The 19,112-nt window shown below is 44.3% G+C and overlaps 1 long non-coding RNA gene across 1 annotated transcript in view; it reads left to right on the top strand.

Moving 5' to 3' along the window:
• Positions 1-19,112, top strand: part of LOC140105820 (uncharacterized) — a 572,683-nt gene that overhangs the window by 508,455 nt on the left and 45,116 nt on the right. The gene's annotated exons all lie outside the window — the stretch shown is intronic.

Raw genomic sequence — 19,112 nt, 5'->3', positions numbered from 1 at the left:
GCCGTCACAGCGCTGCTCTATTTACTCTCAATGCTTCTGCCATACACTGTGTGAATTGGGACGCTTAGTGTGTTGGCCCCGCCCCTCCGTTTCGCTCTGCCTCTCTTTTTCCTCAGCCTGAATGTATCCTGCTCTTGGTCAGGTTTGCAGTGAGGGTGAGCTGCCTCCGTCCTAGAACAAGGACCAGGTTAGTGAGTACAGTCTGCAGGCAGACACCCTGCTCACAATTACATGAAATAAGTCACTCAAGGTCAGTGAAAGACAGGCACAGGTGTAACCTACAGCTCAGCATTCCACTCCCTCACTTCAGTGACCCGAGATGTCACACATACATGTATGCATAGGGGGACATTAATCAGCACTTCTATGGCAGTTTCTGTCATATAAAACAGTAACCAGTCCACACTGAATGATTGGTCAGTCACAGAGGGAGACAGTCCTTCGACCAGGCACAAATAGTAGTCAAGTTTATAGAAGCAAATGCCCTCAAAAATATATAAAACTTAGCATTTAATTAGATCAAATTTAAAAAGTGGTCTCAGCGTATACATGAAAAAACAAACAAACAAACACAGAAGGTTGTAATGTATGTTGAACCTAGTCGGGGACAGTCAACATAAACGAGGATAATTACTTCTGGACAAGTGCATAGTGTTTGAGGGCATGCAGGTACTTAAAGCATGTACAATGGCAGTTATGGGGAAAATATTTAAAGAAAGGTTTGGTCTCACCAGTCTTCATCCAGAGGAGCGAAGTACAGCACTAGATTGGTTGTGCTCTTACCTATCTTCATCCATGGGTTGGTAGTAGGGAGATATACTGTGACGTATTCCTAATTCACCCTACTGTATCTTCACCCTGTCCCCAATGAATAGCTCCCGGCCCTTACAAGGGCGGTCCCCAGTCTGCCCCTAAATGCGGCTATTATGACTAGAAAATGCATGAAAAAATAAAAAAATTCCCTACGCGTTTCATGTACCGGTAGAAGTACACTCCTCAGGGGAAAAGTTAGATTGTGAAACTAAGCTTGAGTCTGAAATGGACATCGGTCCATAGAAGTTACGGGAGGCGGACAGTGGCTCGTCTTTCCCACGCAAGCATGGACCCAAACGCTAGGAAAGGGACGGCATCGGCGCCAGAGTTACTGCGCTCGCGCCAAATAAAGGCTGAGGTAGGCCCGCCCACACCACGCCTCCGGCACATGACCGTGAAGCTATACGTCATGGTTGTGGGCGTGGTCCAGGATCGGGGGTTGCTGAGTAGTGACCCAGCCTCCCACGTCCTGGTCTTGACATCGCCGCACCTACACCCTCCCATCTGTCATGACAGGTAAGTGTCAATTTCACTTGTGAGGGGGATATCTGCCTAGTGTTGTGCGGGAACTAAGATCTCATTGTAGAGAGCCAAGTCGATCCCTCACTTAAAGGTCACCTCACGACTGGTGAGACCAAACCCTTCTTTAAATATTTTCCCCATATCTGCCATTGTACATGCTTTAAGTACCTGCATGCCCTTAAACACTATGCACTTGTCCAGAAGTAATTATCCTGGTTTATGTTGACTTTCCCCGACTAGGTTCAACATACATTACAACCTTCTGTGTTTGTTTGTTTTTTCATGTATATGCTGAGACCACTTTTTAAATTTGATCTAATTAAATGCTAAGTTTTATATATTTTGAGGGCATTTGCTTCTATAAACAGTTTCTGTCATAGAAGCACTAAAATAACAAGTTCTTGCACATTGCAAGAAATCGTGACTATTTTTGTGGTAACACCACCTTGATGCCATGTGGCGATACTGTCGGCAGAGTGGGCAGGTAAGGGGCATTCCTGCCTGTGCCTGCAGAAGTACACTGGGTCAGACCTGGAGATGTTTTCCCTGGTGGCGCATATACACTCACCGGCCACTTTATTAGGTACACCATGCTAGTAACAGGTTGGACCCCCTTTTGCCTTCAGAACTGCCTCAATTGTTCGTAGCATAGATTCAACAAGGTGCTGGAAGCATTCCTCAGAGATTTTGGTCCATATTGACATGATGGCATCACAGTTGCCGCAGATTTGTCGGCTGCACATCCATGATGCGAATCTCCCATTCCACCACATCCCAAAGATGCTCTATTGGATTGAGATCTGGTGACTGTGGAGGCCATTTGAGTACAGTGAACTCATTGTCATGTTCAAGAAACCAGTCTGAGATGATTCCAGCTTTATGACATGGCGCATTATCCTGCTGAAAGTAGCCATCAGATGTTGGGTACATTGTGGTTATAAAGGGATGGACATGGTCAGCAACAATACTCAGGTAGGCTGTGGCGTTGCTCTGTGGCGATGCTCAATTGGTTCCAAGGGGCCCAAAGAGTGCCAAGAAAATATTCCCCACACCATGACACCACCACCACCAGCCAGAACCGTTGATACAAGGCAGGATGGATCCATGCTTTCGTGTTGTTGACGCCAAACTTGACCCTACCATCCGAATGTCGCAGCAGAAATTGAGACTCATCAGACCAGGCAACGTTTTTCCAATTTTCTACTGTCCAATTTCGATGAGCTTGTGCAAATTGTAGCCTCAGTTTCCTGTTCTTAGCTGAAAGGAGTGGCACCCGGTGTGGTCTTCTGCTGCTGTAGCCCATCTGCCTCAAAATTCGATGTACTGTGCGTTTAGAGATGCTCTTCGGCCTACCTTAGTTGTAACGGGTGGCGATTTGAGTCACTGTTGCCTTTCTTTCAGCTCGAACCAGTCTGCCCATTCTCCTCTGACCTCTGGCATCAACAAGTTTTTTCTTTTTGGACCATTCTCTGTAAACCCTAGAGATGGTTGTGCGTGAAAATCCCAGTAGATCAGCAGTTTCTGAAATACTCAGACCAGCCCTTCTGGCACCAACAACTATGCCACGTTCAAAGGCACTCAAATCACCTTTCTTCCCCATACTGATGCTTGGTTTGAACTGCAGGAGATTGTCTTGACCATGTCTACATGCCTAAATGCACTGAGTTGCCGCCATGTGATTGGCTGATTAGAAATTAAGTGTTAATGAGCAGTTGGACAGGTGTACCTAATAAAGTGGCCGGTGAGTGTACATTATAGGATTTTACATTGGTTATGTGACTACATGGTATCTCCTGCTTCAAGTAGTTCCCCATAACCGCCATGAACAGAAGATGCCATATAATGACGTCAACACACCTCGACCCGCACAGCAAGACAAAAAAAAGGGGGAATTGGGGTTTGTTTTTTTTAATCATACATAGGGGATGAGTGGGAATTACTAGAGGCCATATTAGGGGCCATAGGCATTATGGGTGGGTGGCATTTATACATGTCAGGCCACATTTAGAGAATTTATTAGATGTGTGGCACTGTAATGGTGTAATGTAAAGTATGGGGTCATTGGCTGTGTGTGAGCTGTTATCTAGCAGGTTTCTGCAGAAACAGAACAGGGTACTATAAACAAACCAGAATGGGAAGTATATATGTGTACTATATTTGGGGGCCATTACAAAGTCTTGGGGTCAAAATCAGGACAGAATACTGTGTAGGGCCACAACAGGCATTATATAGGGAAGGAATGATAAAGAGCATTTTACAGTGTGGGGAATAAAATGGGGGGGATGTTAAAACATGTTATGCTAGGGAAGATTATTTGTGTGTTACTACTATTTTCTGGAGGCTCTCTCTGTAGCAGCATTGCAGTATTTGGTGGGGCGGTGTTAAAACACTACTAGGGGACCTGGATGTATGGTACAATGTAAAAGTGAAGAGCATACTGCAGCACATTTATTAAGAACAGTGCATTCTGTACTCTGTGCAGTGTCCTGTGTAGTCTGCGGAGGGCGCCAGATGAAGGATTTCTGGCGCACGTTGTTCATGAATCTGGCACCCCCTGCACTGCGCCAACGTTTTTTTGTTGCGCCTTTAACATGGGGTGTGCAGCACACTTCTCTCGGACTTTGCATGTTAAATGTGGTGCATGGTCTGACTGCGGCAGGGGCTTTAATAAATATGAAAAAAGTGATGACTACAGAAACAGAAGATTAGGATGTCAACAATTTTAACCCCTTAATGACTTCACCTTCCTGACACGGTCCTTTTTCATAAATATGACATGTCACTATAAGTGGTCATAATTTAGAAAAGGCTTAACATATCCAGGTGATTTAGTGAATGTTTTTTCTTGACATTGTACTTCATGCTAGTTGAGAAATTTTGGCAATATGTATTATTTATTTATGAAAAAAAACTAATTTGGCAAAAATTTGGAAAAAGAATTTTGTTTTCCAACTTTCTACTTTTTGGAAAATAGCTTGATATCCAACATTTTCCATGTTTCTGCCTTAACTTGGCATCATTTTTCAAACATCTTTTCCTTTTTTTAGGATGATAGGAGGCTTATAACTTTTGGTGTGATGTTTCAGATTTTCCTGAAAATCATCAAAACCCATTTTAGTAGGGACCAATTTAATTTGAAGTGACCTTATAAGGTCTATATGATGGAAACCCCCACAAATGACACCATTTTCTAAACTGCGACCCTTAAAATATTCAAACCAACATTTGCAAAGTTTGTTATCCCTATGAGCGTTTCATGAGGGTGAAAAATAATCCGCCGCGTTTTCGTCGCATGCAAGCCGGCGCCGATGCAACACAATCCGATCGCGTGCGCCAAAAACCTGGGGCAATTCTGCACAAAACGGTAAAATTTGGAAAACCCAGCCGGAAACCGTGATTCGGACCCTTAGTAAATGTTTTATTGAACACTAAAATTTGCACCTTGACAAGAGTTTAAAAAGGAAAATGCAACTCACAATGTTTAGTGCAATCCCTACCAATACCCATTGTGTCACGGTACCCTGCTGTACAGGCACAGGGTGACACTTGGAAGGGAATGAGCATTGTTTAGTTTTTGGAGGACAAATATGGCTGAAAAAGTTTTCATGTGTCAGGATGGAGAGTCCTAGTGGTACAAAACAGAGGAAAACTCCAAGTGTCACTATTATACATCAAAAGTTCTATTCAGTTCAAGGTTTGGAAATTAGGCGCCCTTATTGTTATATCTATGATCTACTCAAGATATTCTTCATATCCTGTAACATTGTTTCTGGAGATTACCATATATACCCGATTATAAACCGACCCAAATATAAGTCAAGGTACCTACTTTTACCACAAAAGACTGGGGATGCATATTGACTATAAGCCGAGCATGGGAGATGCATTGGTCACAGCCTCCCCCCTGTATATAGATAACCAGTCCCCTACCCTCCTGTATATAGCCAGCCCTTTATCCTCTAGTATATAGCCAGCCCATGCCCTCTAGTATATATTCTGTCAGCCCCTGTCCCCCAGTATATAGCCTGCCAGCCCTCTGCTTCCCACTATATAGCCTGCCAGCCCCCTGCCCTTCAGTATAAAGCATACCAGCCCCCTGACCCCAATATAAAGCTAACCAGCCTCCTGCCCCCCAGTTTATAGCTAGCGAGCCCCCTGTATGTTGCTTGCCAGCCCCCGCCCATTATAGAGCTAACCTGCCCCCTACCACCAGTATATAGCCAGCCAGCCCCCTGTGCCCCAGTATATAGCTAGCTAGCCCCCAGCCACCCAGTATGTAGCTAGCCAGCCTCCTGCACCATGAGATTTAGCCTTTCAGTCCACAGACATAAGTAGAACTTGAGTGAAGAACTAAAAGGACTTTACCCCTTCCCCCCTCTTCCTCCCCCTTCCAAATCCTACCCTAATCCTCCATGCAACGTACATTAATAAATTTGCTTATGTTTATTACTCTTATTGTAACTGTAAGCTATTATAACGAAATTGTAATTTATGATGATTTGCCACTGTACGTGAATTTCGAACTAATAAAAAATTTTAAAATTCAAAAAAAAAAAAAAAAAGATTTAGCCTTTCAGCCCACTGTCCCCCAGTATATAGCCTGCCAGTCCCCTGCCCCCAGTATATAGCCTGCCAGTCCCTGTCTCCAGTATATAGCCTTTTATCCCCTGCTTCCCATTATATAGTCTGCCAAGCCCCTGCCCTTCAGTATGTAACTGTCCAGCCCCCTCCCCCCATTATATGGTTTGCCAGCTTCCTGTCCCCCAGTAGATATCTAGCCATCCCCATGACCCCAGTATATAGCAGCCAGCCCACTTCCCCCAGTATATAGCCAAATAACCCCCTACCATCAGTATATAGGCAGCCTGCCCCCAGTGTGCCCATCCATATAAAAAAATAATTCAGTACTCACAGGTCAAAGCTCTGAAAGTCATGTTAACCATTGCCAGGCCAGAACAAAGCGTGCATGACAAAATCAATCAGAGGCCAAGCCACTAGTGTATTGAGTAAACTGAGGAATACCCTGACACAGATGTAACAGAAATACTATATGATGCTATAACTGCAAATAGCACTAAGACGGCTAGTGTAAGGTAGCACTGATGCAAATAAAACTAAGACTGGTACTCAGGGCAGGATCATAAGGGGGGCCCCCACCACTTTGCCGCCCCCCCCCCCCCCTCATACACACCAAACGCAGGCAATTCGGGCGGTTGTATGACCGCATGAATCGGCAACAGTTTATTTGGCCCCAGGCGGCGGGCCGAAAGCCTGTCGGTGTCTTTACTTTAGTCTATGGCAGACAATAAGTTCCCTGCTCTGCCATAGACTATGGGACTTCAGCAAAGATGGCGGCATCGTGCGGCGCATAGTGTGACGTGGCAACATGTCCTTATTGTTAAGGCCTTCTCAATAATGCTACTGGATAAACATATCAAACACAGTCCTATGGCTATGGCAATTTGACTGCATTCTATTTTTCATTTTATAGGCATTTAGATGCCAATAACTTTATAATATCAGAAAACCCCTTTTATAGCTTGCTATGATTTTGTTTTAAACTCCCAAAACAATGGAGGAGCATCATTTATAAAAGCTTACAAAGAACAATAGCCCTTGGTTTCAAAACAGATTGGTATAATTTGGAAAATATGCAAATTATAGACGTTACTATGTAATTATATGAAGCATCGTTGCACAATTTTAATCGCCATCCTTAGATAATGTAATCGATAAAAGAGAAGCCCTGGGCAGAATTGGCATCTTGTGTTGAGTACAAAGTATTATTCGTTAGAGGCGTATTTTTCTAATTTATGTCAAGTAATTAGCGTCTTTTTGCCAATAATTGTAGTGAGCAAGGAATATAGTGATATATAGAGCTGTTTTACAATTTCTATAGCATTCTATAGCGTACTGCTCTCTATTTCAGGTCCAATAAATTTACACTACATAAAATACATAAAAGGTACATCTAAAAGTATAAATAAATATGGATAAAAGTTACACATAAAAACACAGGTATATATATAATCAAATAAATGGAGCACAAAGAGAAATGTGTTCAATGATGGGTCTATGTTTTTATAGGTATAGAATAGTCAGTGATTGCATCTATATAATCTATAGATTGCATCTATATAAGATACTGTTGTCATAAGAATTCACATACATGAAGTTTATGCCAAAATTAGTGGGGATAAATCAGTGGTATATTCTAATATATGTATGTATATGTGTATGTATGTCCTCTTAAGAAATCTGCCCTGTCACATTTACAATAACCAAATTAATGAAGATATTCACCCCACACTTTCTAAAATACACTTATTAACCAACATCTACAGAAACCACTGTCTGCTGCTGCTGTGGCAGTTAGAAGCTGTGCCGTTATTGGTTTCTATTTTGCCACAGGTCATTAATATGAGCTATGAGTGTCAGGGCTCAGGGTTAGTAAACCCCCTGGACCACCGTGGATGATGGCATAAGCCAATACCTGGGACAGGAATCTAAGTGGCACCCGGTCTTTACCAGAGCTTGCCGCAAAGTGGGCTGGACTTGCTGCAGCGTGATACCAACAGGTTGTTCCACAGATGCGACTTGTCCGCAGTGGCAGCCAAAGTTGAGGTACAGAGTCGGCCAAGAACCTTGAAGTCGGGGATAGGCTGGAGGTCAAGACAGGCAGCAAAGGTTCGAGGTCAGGGCTGGCAGTGGAGAAGCGAAGTCGGGAACAGGTCCAGGGTCACAACGGGAGGTCAATACACAGGTCACAGATAACAGCTTTCTCAAAGGCATAAAGCACAAAGATCCAGAAGGGTGTGTGGGGAGAGGCTGGCTTAAATAGAATTCTGGGTAAGGCCAGCGCAATTTACTGCTTGCTGGCCCGTTAAATCTTGAGAAGCCAGCCCGTGCGTGCCCTAGGACATGGAGACGGGCACAAGACTGAGAACCGGAAGCAGGAGCGATGGACGGATAAGTTGTAGTGCCACGCAGAAATACAGAAAGCGAGAGATCTAGAGAGAGAGCTATATAAAATATTTTTTGCTAACCCATTCTATTTTGTTATAGCTAAGAGCAGTTATTTACTATCCTGGCCAAATGACCGGGTGCTTTGGACCATAGTAAAATACATGTGATGAACAGCAGTGAAGGACCAGAGGTATTTTTGTGTACATGTAATGAATTCACCATTGCCGGTTACCTAGACAGAGATGAAGTATTCCTTCATAAAATAGGATATAAGTCCCAGATTACACTGTAAATGATGTTAACAAAATTGATTAGTTAATGGACACAACACTATTCTGAGAAAGAAGAAGGCTTTAGCTTATCTGTTCCGGCTCCTAGTTTTGCGCAGGTTCAGTAGAAGGGAGGACAGATAGATCTGATAGGTGTATATTTGGATATGTATTAGGTCTGTTGAAATATTAGTTTGTAACAAAAGGATGAAGGGTGAACCGCATTTGTGTAGATCAAAAAGGCAAATATATATTGTATGTGAGACCTATATGAGAGAAATTGATTGTAGTGGATGCTATAGTTAGTAATATAATGAAAATAAAATTGTGAGCAGTAGAATATACCGGATGCATAGCAAGAAAGACAATCGTATGTGGATTTTACAGTTAGGCCTGCTTATGATAATAATAGTAAGATAACCATCAGTATACACAGTATATGATGGTGTAAACAGTATTAGAATGGTGATGATAAAGGAAATATGCAGATGTAGGGCCGGTGCTATGGGTAGGCAAAGTGGTCAATTGCCCAAGGAGAATCTCTTCTTTCAAATGAATCTTGAATTTTGTTTCTAGGTGCCCTGGATCCAGAGATATTCAGGTTTAAAGTGAGAATATCCTCCCGATGGCAGTTTAACAGTAAATATCTCCGTTTTCCTGACATTTAGAAACACAAATTAGATTCTTATAAAAGAGGAGACTCTCTTCTTTCATAGGAAAACAGAAGTGAGGTTCTATGTGTCACAGAGCCAGAGGTACAGCCCTCTGAAGAGTAGCCCAGATTCTTAGCCATCAGGCTACAGGGAGAATTTGCTGCACACAGGAGCTGCTGCACCTCACAGATAATGGAAATATTCACTTTATTCCTACATTCTGATAAGGAATAATATCAACTAATATTTGTTTTTAACCCTTCTGTATGCAGAACTTTCTAAGAACACGCTTTCTCTCTTATTGCCTTTTATTTCGTGATAGGTTTTTTTTGCGAAAATTGACTGATACATTGAACATTCAATCCTCTTCCCCTAATGTCGCTTCATCTATGTTATGACGTTCTCACTCAAATTCTTATGAAGCGTGGAGGGGTCTGTTATTGTGCGGCTAAACGTGACTTTTATTCTCATTAGCTTGGTTTATGGATATATAGTTATTATTTGTGTCACCATTGTGTAAGGAGCAGACAATGATAGATCTGTGTGACAAATTTTAAGTATTTTTTATAAAATGTTTCAGCTTGAATCAAAATTGCAGGAAGGCGGCTATGTCTCTAAACTCTTTAATGCAATTTTTAATGCAATGGGGCAAATGTCTGCTTTTGGAAAATATGTGGTTTGTTGGGATTACATTAATTCTTTTTGCTGTAATTTTGATTTAATTTTTAAACGTCAAAATTGTATTAACCCTTTCACCGCCTGGCATTTCTGGATATTTTGTCGTGTTATTGACCAGAGCAGGTCAATAACACAAAATATCCAGAAATGCCAGGTGGTGAAAGGGTTAATACCCCTTGGTTGAATTACCGGGTGAAGATGCTTATCATCTATCTCCTGTCTATATATCTATCTGTCTAGTTATCTATCTCCTATAATCTGACCATTTATATATCTTGCTTTTTCTCTATTTTTCAATCAATCTTCTATTTCTCTTCTACTGTATTTATCTCTCATATCTACTGTATATATAATCTACTTTAAAGTTCTGCATCTAGAAATCTTTCATATTTATCATCATAATAATTATAATTAATAACTCTTTATATAGCGCACACAGATTACACAGCGCTGCACAGAGCTTGCCAGATCAGTCCCTGTCCCTGTCCCCGTCCCCTATGGGGCTCACAAGCTATTCAACCTTCCAGTAATTTTTTGGAGTATGGGAGGAAACCGGAGGACCGGGAGGAAACCCACGCAAACACAGAGAGAATGTACAAACTCTTTGCAGATGTTGACCAGCACTGCAAGGCTGTAGTGCCAACCACTGAGCCACTGTGCTGACCATCAATCTCCCTATCATCTATCTATCTCCTTTAAAATTTTCCCATATTACAGTTGTTTTACCATACTAATTGGAGCCTCTTACTGACTGTGATTACTCATAAAATAGTTTTATTTTGGGGCCCCACTTTGTCAAGAACCGGCCCTGTGCATACAGGCAGCCATGAATAATTTATTTTCTCATACAGGGAGTTCACTACTTAAAGAGAACCCGTCAGGCAGAATAACCCCCCTAAACTAAATATATTTTCATAAACTGCCATTAGAGAGCATTGCCTCTACCCCTTCATTGTCCCTCTACATGCCTGTAAACTTAAGCAATGAGGTCCTAAAGCTGTATGCAAATGACCTGTGAGATGCCCAATGAGTCATTAGCATATTTAAGCTGTCCGGCTTATTCATGAGTGGGAGGCACAGCCACACCCCCAGTGCTTGACTGACAGCCTATATAATGATGTGCTTGCTGGTGCTGGCAGCCACACCTCCTGCAGCCTGTGTGTGTATGTGAATGATACAACAGCTCCAGGATGCAGCCATGTGATAGCAGAACATGTCAGGTACTTGTGTAGCTGATGTCTGTGTCTCACACATGTGTATTAGGAGGGAGAGCATGTCAGCAGATGCAGCACAGACATTAGCAATGCTTTACTATACACTACACACTACACACAGACATGAGCAGAGGGAGGAGAGGGGAGGGGAAACAGGAGTGACATCACTGCCTCTGACCATGTGACCAGCCTCATTTACATAATAAAGAAATGATGATTTTGCAATGATTTATGTATGAATTGACTAGATAAAGGATGGGATGGGATCCTTGTGAGCTGCTCCAACAGATAGTAGAGACAGGACAAGTGACAGAGACCTGATGACAGGTGTCCTTTAAGAACACCCGACTTACTAAAGACTCCTGGTTACTGGGTGTTGGTAATTTACTGTACTTTAGTCCCAGGCTACAAAGATCAGCTGTAACAGTTATCACAGGTGTTTGTAATTAAGGTTTATTGTTAATCCTGGTTCTTATGACAACCCAACATCTTTAAACTTCAATTGTCACAGAGACCAAATAATTTTTGACTGGGGTTACAATTATAAAATATACAGTACCTACTTACATACAAATTCAACTTAAGAACAAACCTACAGAACCTATCCTGTATGTAATCTTGCCTTCGTATTCGTACTCTCTTCAGAAGTTCATTGAGGCGATTTGGGCAGATAGTATTCAGGCGATCGGGGTGTGTCTTAGAGAACCATTCTATGATCATAGAACTTGATCATGTCATGTCATTTGCTGGGAGCCAGTATGTTCTTCAATTCCTATTCCCTCCTGAATCTAATTATTTGTTTGAAATGTAAGGTATGGGCAATGTATGAGTCTGTTTTCAGAAGATCCAAGTCCTTTGACAAGATAGATCTAATTAGGTCAGACGGTAAAGTTGTAATGAAATTTATTGGTCTAGTCTGTTGGTGTCTTGCACAATATCAGGCATTCTCTCTGTGTTAGGTTACTGGTTTTGATATATTTTTCTTTCAGAAGGGATATGGCAGGAATATCCCTTTTCTGAGAATCTGCTTCTAAGGATTTTTTTCTGAACATGTGGGGCCAGTACAATTTAACGATAGGGTAAATTTTATAGCTATTCTTTATAGTGGGAACTTGAGAAATCAAGAAAACTATTAATGTCCACAGATTTGAAAAAGGTCTTGGTAGCTAAATGTATTCCCTCTTTCTCAACATAGTGGTGTGTCCAATGCCTAACCCAATGGGGCAGATTTACTTACCCGGTCCATTCGCGATCCAGTGGCGCGTTCTCTGCGGAGGATTCGGGTCTTCCAGCGATTCACTAAGGCAGTTCCTCCGACATCCACCAGGTGTCGCTGCTGTGCTGAAGTCCGCCGAGGTCGGCCGGAGTTCACGATCCATTGGTGGGTGCAGGTAAGCGCGTGTCCAACGACAATTTTTTTTTTTTAAATGCGTCGGTTTCTCCGAATCCGTCGGGTTTTCGTTCGGCCACGCCCCGATCTCCGTTGCATACATGCCGGTGCGCCACAATCCAATCGCGTGCGCCAAAAACCCGGGGCAATTCAGGGAAAATCGGCGCAAATCGGAAATATTCGGGTACAATAATAATCTCTGAGAAGATCCCTCTCTATATATCAGTGCAGTAAGTCTGTGTCACAGTGTAACAGTGGCAGATAACACTTCTTAGTTACCAGAAATCCTCAGCTCTGTATCACTGGGCTTATAGCTCAGTTAGTTAAGGCTCTTGTCTGCAGTGCAGAGGGTCCCAGGTTCGAATCTCAGCTTGGGCAAAACTTTATTTAATTTAATTAAATAAAGAGTTTGTGTCTGGGGAAGCCCTGGAGACCATATATGGACAGATTCTGATCTGACCTGATGACGTGGTCCCTGCTCTCTCCGCTAACCCGACACTTCTCTGAAAAGGATTCCCTGCCCGATGTCTGCTCTGGGGAACCCTAGGAGATGCAGTGACCATATATGGACAGAGATCTGAACCTGATGACGTGGTCCCTGCTCTTCGCTAAGCCCCGACACTTCTCTGAAAAGGATTCCCTGCCCGATGTCTGTAGAAGCCATTCTGTACTATCAGTTCTGGCTTTCAAAGTATTTACTATGCGGACACAGCACCGGGACACAGCGGGACCTGGGGAGAAAATCCGCGACAATCTCATAGCTGCCCGTGACGCGGGGCAGAGGTAAGAAAAACGGGACTTTCCCGGCAAAATCGGGACGGTTGGAAGCTATGCACACAGCTCACCTATACACACACACACAGCTCACCTATACATACACACACACACACGGCTCACCTATACACACACACGGCTCACCTATATACACACACACACAGAACCACACACACATATACATACACACACACACTTCCCCCATTCCCCTTCTTCTTACCCTGTCCCAGTGCAGCATGACAGTATGAGACCTGCGGTGATGTAAGAATCATGTGATCAGTCACATGATTCTGACATCACCACAGGTCCTGTACCAGTAGGACATCGGGGAGAGGTAAGAGTAGTACGGAGCCTCTCCTCTCTGGCAGATTGCAGCACTGGATCCTCCTGACCTCCAGACTATAAGACGCAGAGACTTTTTAGCAAGATTTTTTCTTGCTAAAAAGTGCGTCTTATAGTCTAGAAAATACGGTATATATTATAATTAGAGATGGGCGAATTTGTTGAAATTTGGTTCGACCCGATTCGCAGAATTTTTCGGAAAATTTGATTCCACCCGAATCGATGCATGACAAATCACATTAAAAACAGGCATTTTCTGGCTGCAGAGAGCTTGTAGGTGTGAGGGCGGAGCATGGTTTGGTCTTCAAACAATGCTGTGTATTAGTATGACTCACACATGACAGCCACCGCTTTTAGAATCGCGTCACTCTTCAATTCCATGTGCACTTACAGAGGCCGACGTCAATGATCATTATACCCTTCTTTTCATCCGTCAGTGTCTGCTTTCAGTCGGTCAATAATCCATCATCAGTATTGCTAAAAGCCAAAAATAAACAGGAGTGGATCCAAAACAGAGATGACCAGTAATTGGGATATTTGCATGTCTTCTGTGTTCTGTGTCCACTCAGATGTTTGGCATCAGGAGGGTGGCAGCATCAGAATAGTGGCTGAGGCAGGCAGTTAGAATCCAGACTAATTTCTCAACGTTTGGGACAGGCGTCATGGCTGATCTAATCTCACGCATAAGGCATTGGTGTGTTGAAATCCTGGCCGATCCAAGCCTGATTCATCTTGACAAAGGTCCGTCTCTCTACATTACGGGTGGACAAGCGGGTTCTCCTTGGGGTAACGATGGCCCCCACCGCACTGAACACCCGCTATGATGCCACACTACTGGCCGGGCAGGACAGATTCTCTACTGCAAACTACGCAAGTTGTGGCCACCCATCAAACTTGACTGCCCAGTTGTCAAGGGGATCCTCTTTTTGGGGTGGTAAAGTGCTGTACAAAAAGGCTAAAACCTGCTATCGCAGGGTCTGGCCATGTCCTGCTGCTGCTGGTGGCGGCTACTCTCCTCACTAGACGGCTGAAGAAAGTTGCTCATTAAGGACTCCAGACAAGCTGCTGCTGATGGAGCTGCTATTTCTCCTACCCCTTGATCTCCCCACAGCAGCCGTGGCAGTAGTACGTGAGTGATTGACTGGTCAGACCTGACAGAGGATGGACAATGCTGCACAAAGGCAGCGGCCAACTGTCTTTTCAGTATTTCTCTATAGTATAGCCAGTTGTTCCTCCCTCTTGTCATCTGGAAAAAAGTCACCAATTTTTGACCAGTAGCAAGGATCCAGGGGTGGAGAGCCAAAATTCATCCCTATGCTGGATGTTGACTATTCGGCTGTCACTAGTTAGGCAAAGCAGCATGCTGCGGGCCATCTGCGCCAGTGACTCTGAGGGACTCCCGGCCTCCATCTCCACTGTATACTGCCACAGTGCTTCTGGGTCATCTGCCGCGTCTTCTACCTCCTTCGGATTCTCCTGCTCCTCCTTTCTTGTCACCTGAGTGGAAAAACCACTGATTTCACCAGACTCTGCTTGTGTTCCAATGTCCTCCCCCTTCTCCTCCTCCAGTTCAGCGTCCACGGGACTCATGTGGCCATGAGATGTAGTCTCCACTTCTGCAGTGCCCTGACCAGACAGATTTTGCAGCATGAGTAACAGCATGAAGCAGTGAAATGACGTTATTCATCCCGCAGTCCTGCGACTGACAAATAATGTGGCCTCTTCAAAGGGCCTGGGCAAATGGCATGTGTCAAGCATGAGCTGCCAGTGGCTGACATCAAAGTTAAACATGGGAGTACTCTGGTCCGCTTGCATCATCAAAAAATCATTAATGGCTTTTCTCTGTTTATACAAGCGATCTAACATATGGAGGCTAGAATTCCAATGGGTGGAAACATCGCATATCAGACTATGTTGGGGGAGGCCTTTCTGTTCCTCCCATTGTCTGTCATCATGGTTCCAATTTTCAATTGTCACGGAGAAAGCAACAGATTGATTTCTTCTTGCATGACGCGGAGAAGTTCCTCCCGTTTGCTGCATGACACCGCTGTGCTCTGCACATGTGGTATGAGGGAGCAGCTCTTGTAGAGGCTGAGGTGGTGGTGAAAAAGGAGGAGGTGGAGGCAGGTGCATGAGCAGCATTTCGAAAGCGCCATTGTTGGTGTGGCTGGGCGGGCAACACATTCATCCAGTGGGCTGTAAAGGACATGTACTGGTCCTGACCGTAGTTCCAGCTCCACGAGTCCGCGGTGCCGTGCACCTTGAAAGAAACCAATAAGGTCAAGGACCGGCCCACCTTCTGTTCTACATATTTGTAAAGGACTGGCACTGCCTTCTTGGAAAAGAATGCTGGCTTGCAACTCTCCACCTCTGTTCGGCACAAGCCATTAGTTCTCTGCAGAGTCCACAACTTGGAAAGGGAGGGACTGCAGTACCAACAACTTGGACAAGAGCATGGTTTGCTTAGGATGGACACATACAGTTGTCTCTTTGTAATCGCCTCTTTCAATGACAGCTGGTGCCAGGTGCCAGGAGCAGGAGCATCTGGACCGGGAGATGATGTCAAAGACAAACAGCTCCCTTTTGGTAGAGGGAGCCTTGACTGGCTGAAATGGCATGTGTGCCACTAGGTGCTGCTTTTCTTGCTGCGCCGGCAGGATGGACCTCCTCATCTGTTCCACATTTCTCCAAGGCCATTGGATGGTGATGCTGCATGTGTTGACACAGGGCCGTGGTGCCAATGTTAGCTCCCTGGCCACACTTCACTTTCTGCCTGCAGATTCTACATATACACACGCTCGGCTCCTCTGGTGTCTTAACAAAAAACTGCCACACCGCCGAGGTGGTGATTTTACTGCCGACACTCTGCACTGAGTGATTACTAATGCCGCTGCCTCGCTTAGCCCCTGTGCCACTGCTTACTTGGACCCGTGAAGCTGGGTTTGTACTCCATGGCCGTTTGGCTCCTGTCCTCGCGCTGCTGCCATCCTGCTGACTCACGACCACAGTAGCGACTTGCTGCCTGACTCGCAAGCTGACACCCTCTTCTCCTGATGATGATGATGATGATGATGTATCCCTGGCTTCACCTGGCTCCCAAGTGCGATCGGCTACATCGTCATCGATTTGTGTTACCCTGTCACTGCTATTCTCCTCAACGGTCTCAGTATGCACAGCCCGACTACTTGCAAGTACAACATAACCTCCTGTACCATTCTCCACATCTCTACTTTCCCACCTACTGCACAAAGCAACGGTTGTCTGCCCCACCTCTTCACTGCCAAGGAGCTGCTGACTGCCCTCAAGGAGTTCCTCCTCGCTGTATAGTGGCGCTGAGCCCAGACCATCTAGTAGATCTCTGGCTGAGTGAAATGAACAGGACAAAGGCTGGTTGAGGACAGGTTAGCGCTGCTGACCTCCTCCTGGGCCATGCCAACGAAGGGTTGTATCTGGCGAACTCACAGAGTCTTGGCTGGGGTTGTCAGATGTTATCTGGGAGAAAGGATGATAAAGGCAGTTCTAGTCTCACAGAATCACCCCTGCCACAATGTCCCCTTACTGTGCTGCGACCTCTGCCTGCTCCACCTGCCACCTCTCTGTCTGACATATTGGTTCATCAACTATGTTGATTTGACACAGATCTACTTAATCTACCAAAAAAACTTGAAATTTGAGGTATACAGAAGCACAAGAAGCACAAGGACACCCTGGAATATGAGCAAAAATCAGAGAATTACAGATAATATGTGGCTTTTACAAAGAATTATTCCTATTCACTTCAGCAACAAAAAAGAACTGCTATTTGCTGTATACAGATCCCCCAAAATGGACACCCTGGGATTGAAGCAGAAATCACTACAGAAAGTATGTTGATTTTACAAAGAATTTATTCTTTTCACTTAAGCAACAGTAGAAGTAGCTGGACTTGCATCACATGCAGTGTGAAGTGCTGAGATTGAAAATGGCTGCCTGTTTTTATAAGGCTGTGTGACATCACATAACCCTGGCAGCCGATGATTGGCTTACAGGTCTGCACATGTGATCAAAGTTGTTCCTTTCTCCTTCCCAGAGTTCTCTGCCCCATGTGCTTGCGGCCATTTTGGTAATGAAGGATCACCGTAAACTTCAGCTTCTTGACAAATCAGAGTTTTCCTGACAATCCCCTTTAATTCTGGCATATTGATGCATAAACCTCATGGCTTGTGAATGCTAATAAAAACAGTATTGTCTTTTATATAGATGCAATAAACATTTACTACTGAATATATGTTTTATACCTATAGACCAGAAGTAGGGAACCTATGGCTCAGGAGCCAGATGTGGCTCTTTTGATGGCTGCATCTGGCTCACAGACAAATCTAATAAATAGTGATTGGTGCGGTGTGCATGTAAGACACACACAGCTAAGATCACTAGACATGTGATCCAGGTGCTGTTGCTGACAGCAGCATTAGCTAGGCGACGGCGCCTGTTTCATAGATGAGTAGACACCAGATGACAGCGTTCATTCCTCTCTGTGACCCAGACGCCTTTGCCTGAGCTACGATGGCAGCGCCTGGGTCATAGAGAACAGCAAGGGAGTGACAAGGAGCCAGCTGCAGGGAACATAGGTAGGTTAGTATTTTTATCTGTGACTACCTATCTACTGAGAGCATGTGCTGTGACTACCTAATCACCTGGGGGGCATGTGCTGTGACTACCTAACCACCTGGGGGGCATGTGCTGTGACTACCTAACCACCTGGGGGGCATGTGCTGTGACTACCTAGCACCTGGGAGGTATGTGCTGTGGCTACCTATCTACTGGGGGTATATTTAAATTGTACGGAATTACACTTTAAAATATGTAGCATTCATGGCTCTCTCAGCCAAAAAGGTTCCCGATCCCTGCTATAGACCCATCATTGAACACATTTCTCTGTGTTCTTTATTTATTTGATTATTTTTACCCATGCTTTTGTATGTAAATTTTATCCATATTTATATATACTTTTGTATGTACCATATATACTCGAGTATAAGCCGACCCGAGTATAAGTCGAGACCCCTAATTTTACCACCAAAAACGGGGAAAAACTTTTGACTCGAGTATAAGCCGAGGGTGGGAAATGCATTAGTCACAGACCCCCCCAGTATATAGCCAGCAAGCCCCCAGTACTAAATAGCCAGCCAGCTCCCAGTAGTATGTAGCCAGCCTGCCCCCATGTAGTATACAGACAGCCCCATGTAGTATGAAATCATGCGAGCAGACCACCCGGTAGGCTATTTAATGCTGATGCCGGCACATACTTTAGTTAGGCACAGTGATCTTAGCTAACAAAAAAATATTATCTTACATATGTAAGTAGCCCTCCGGTGCTTCCCCTATGTCATCTTCGGAATGTCGATGGCTTCCGATCTTTAAATATTCCCGCCTCCTTCATTGTACCTGTCCTCCTTCAAGTGCCGAGAGCCGTGACGTCACCAAGCTCTCGGCACCTATCGCCAGCCGG

This window comes from Engystomops pustulosus, chromosome 11 (assembly GCF_040894005.1).
Source record: "Engystomops pustulosus chromosome 11, aEngPut4.maternal, whole genome shotgun sequence".
NCBI classification, from domain to species: Eukaryota; Metazoa; Chordata; class Amphibia; order Anura; family Leptodactylidae; genus Engystomops; species Engystomops pustulosus.
This window is presented reverse-complemented; position numbering and strand designations above follow the sequence as displayed.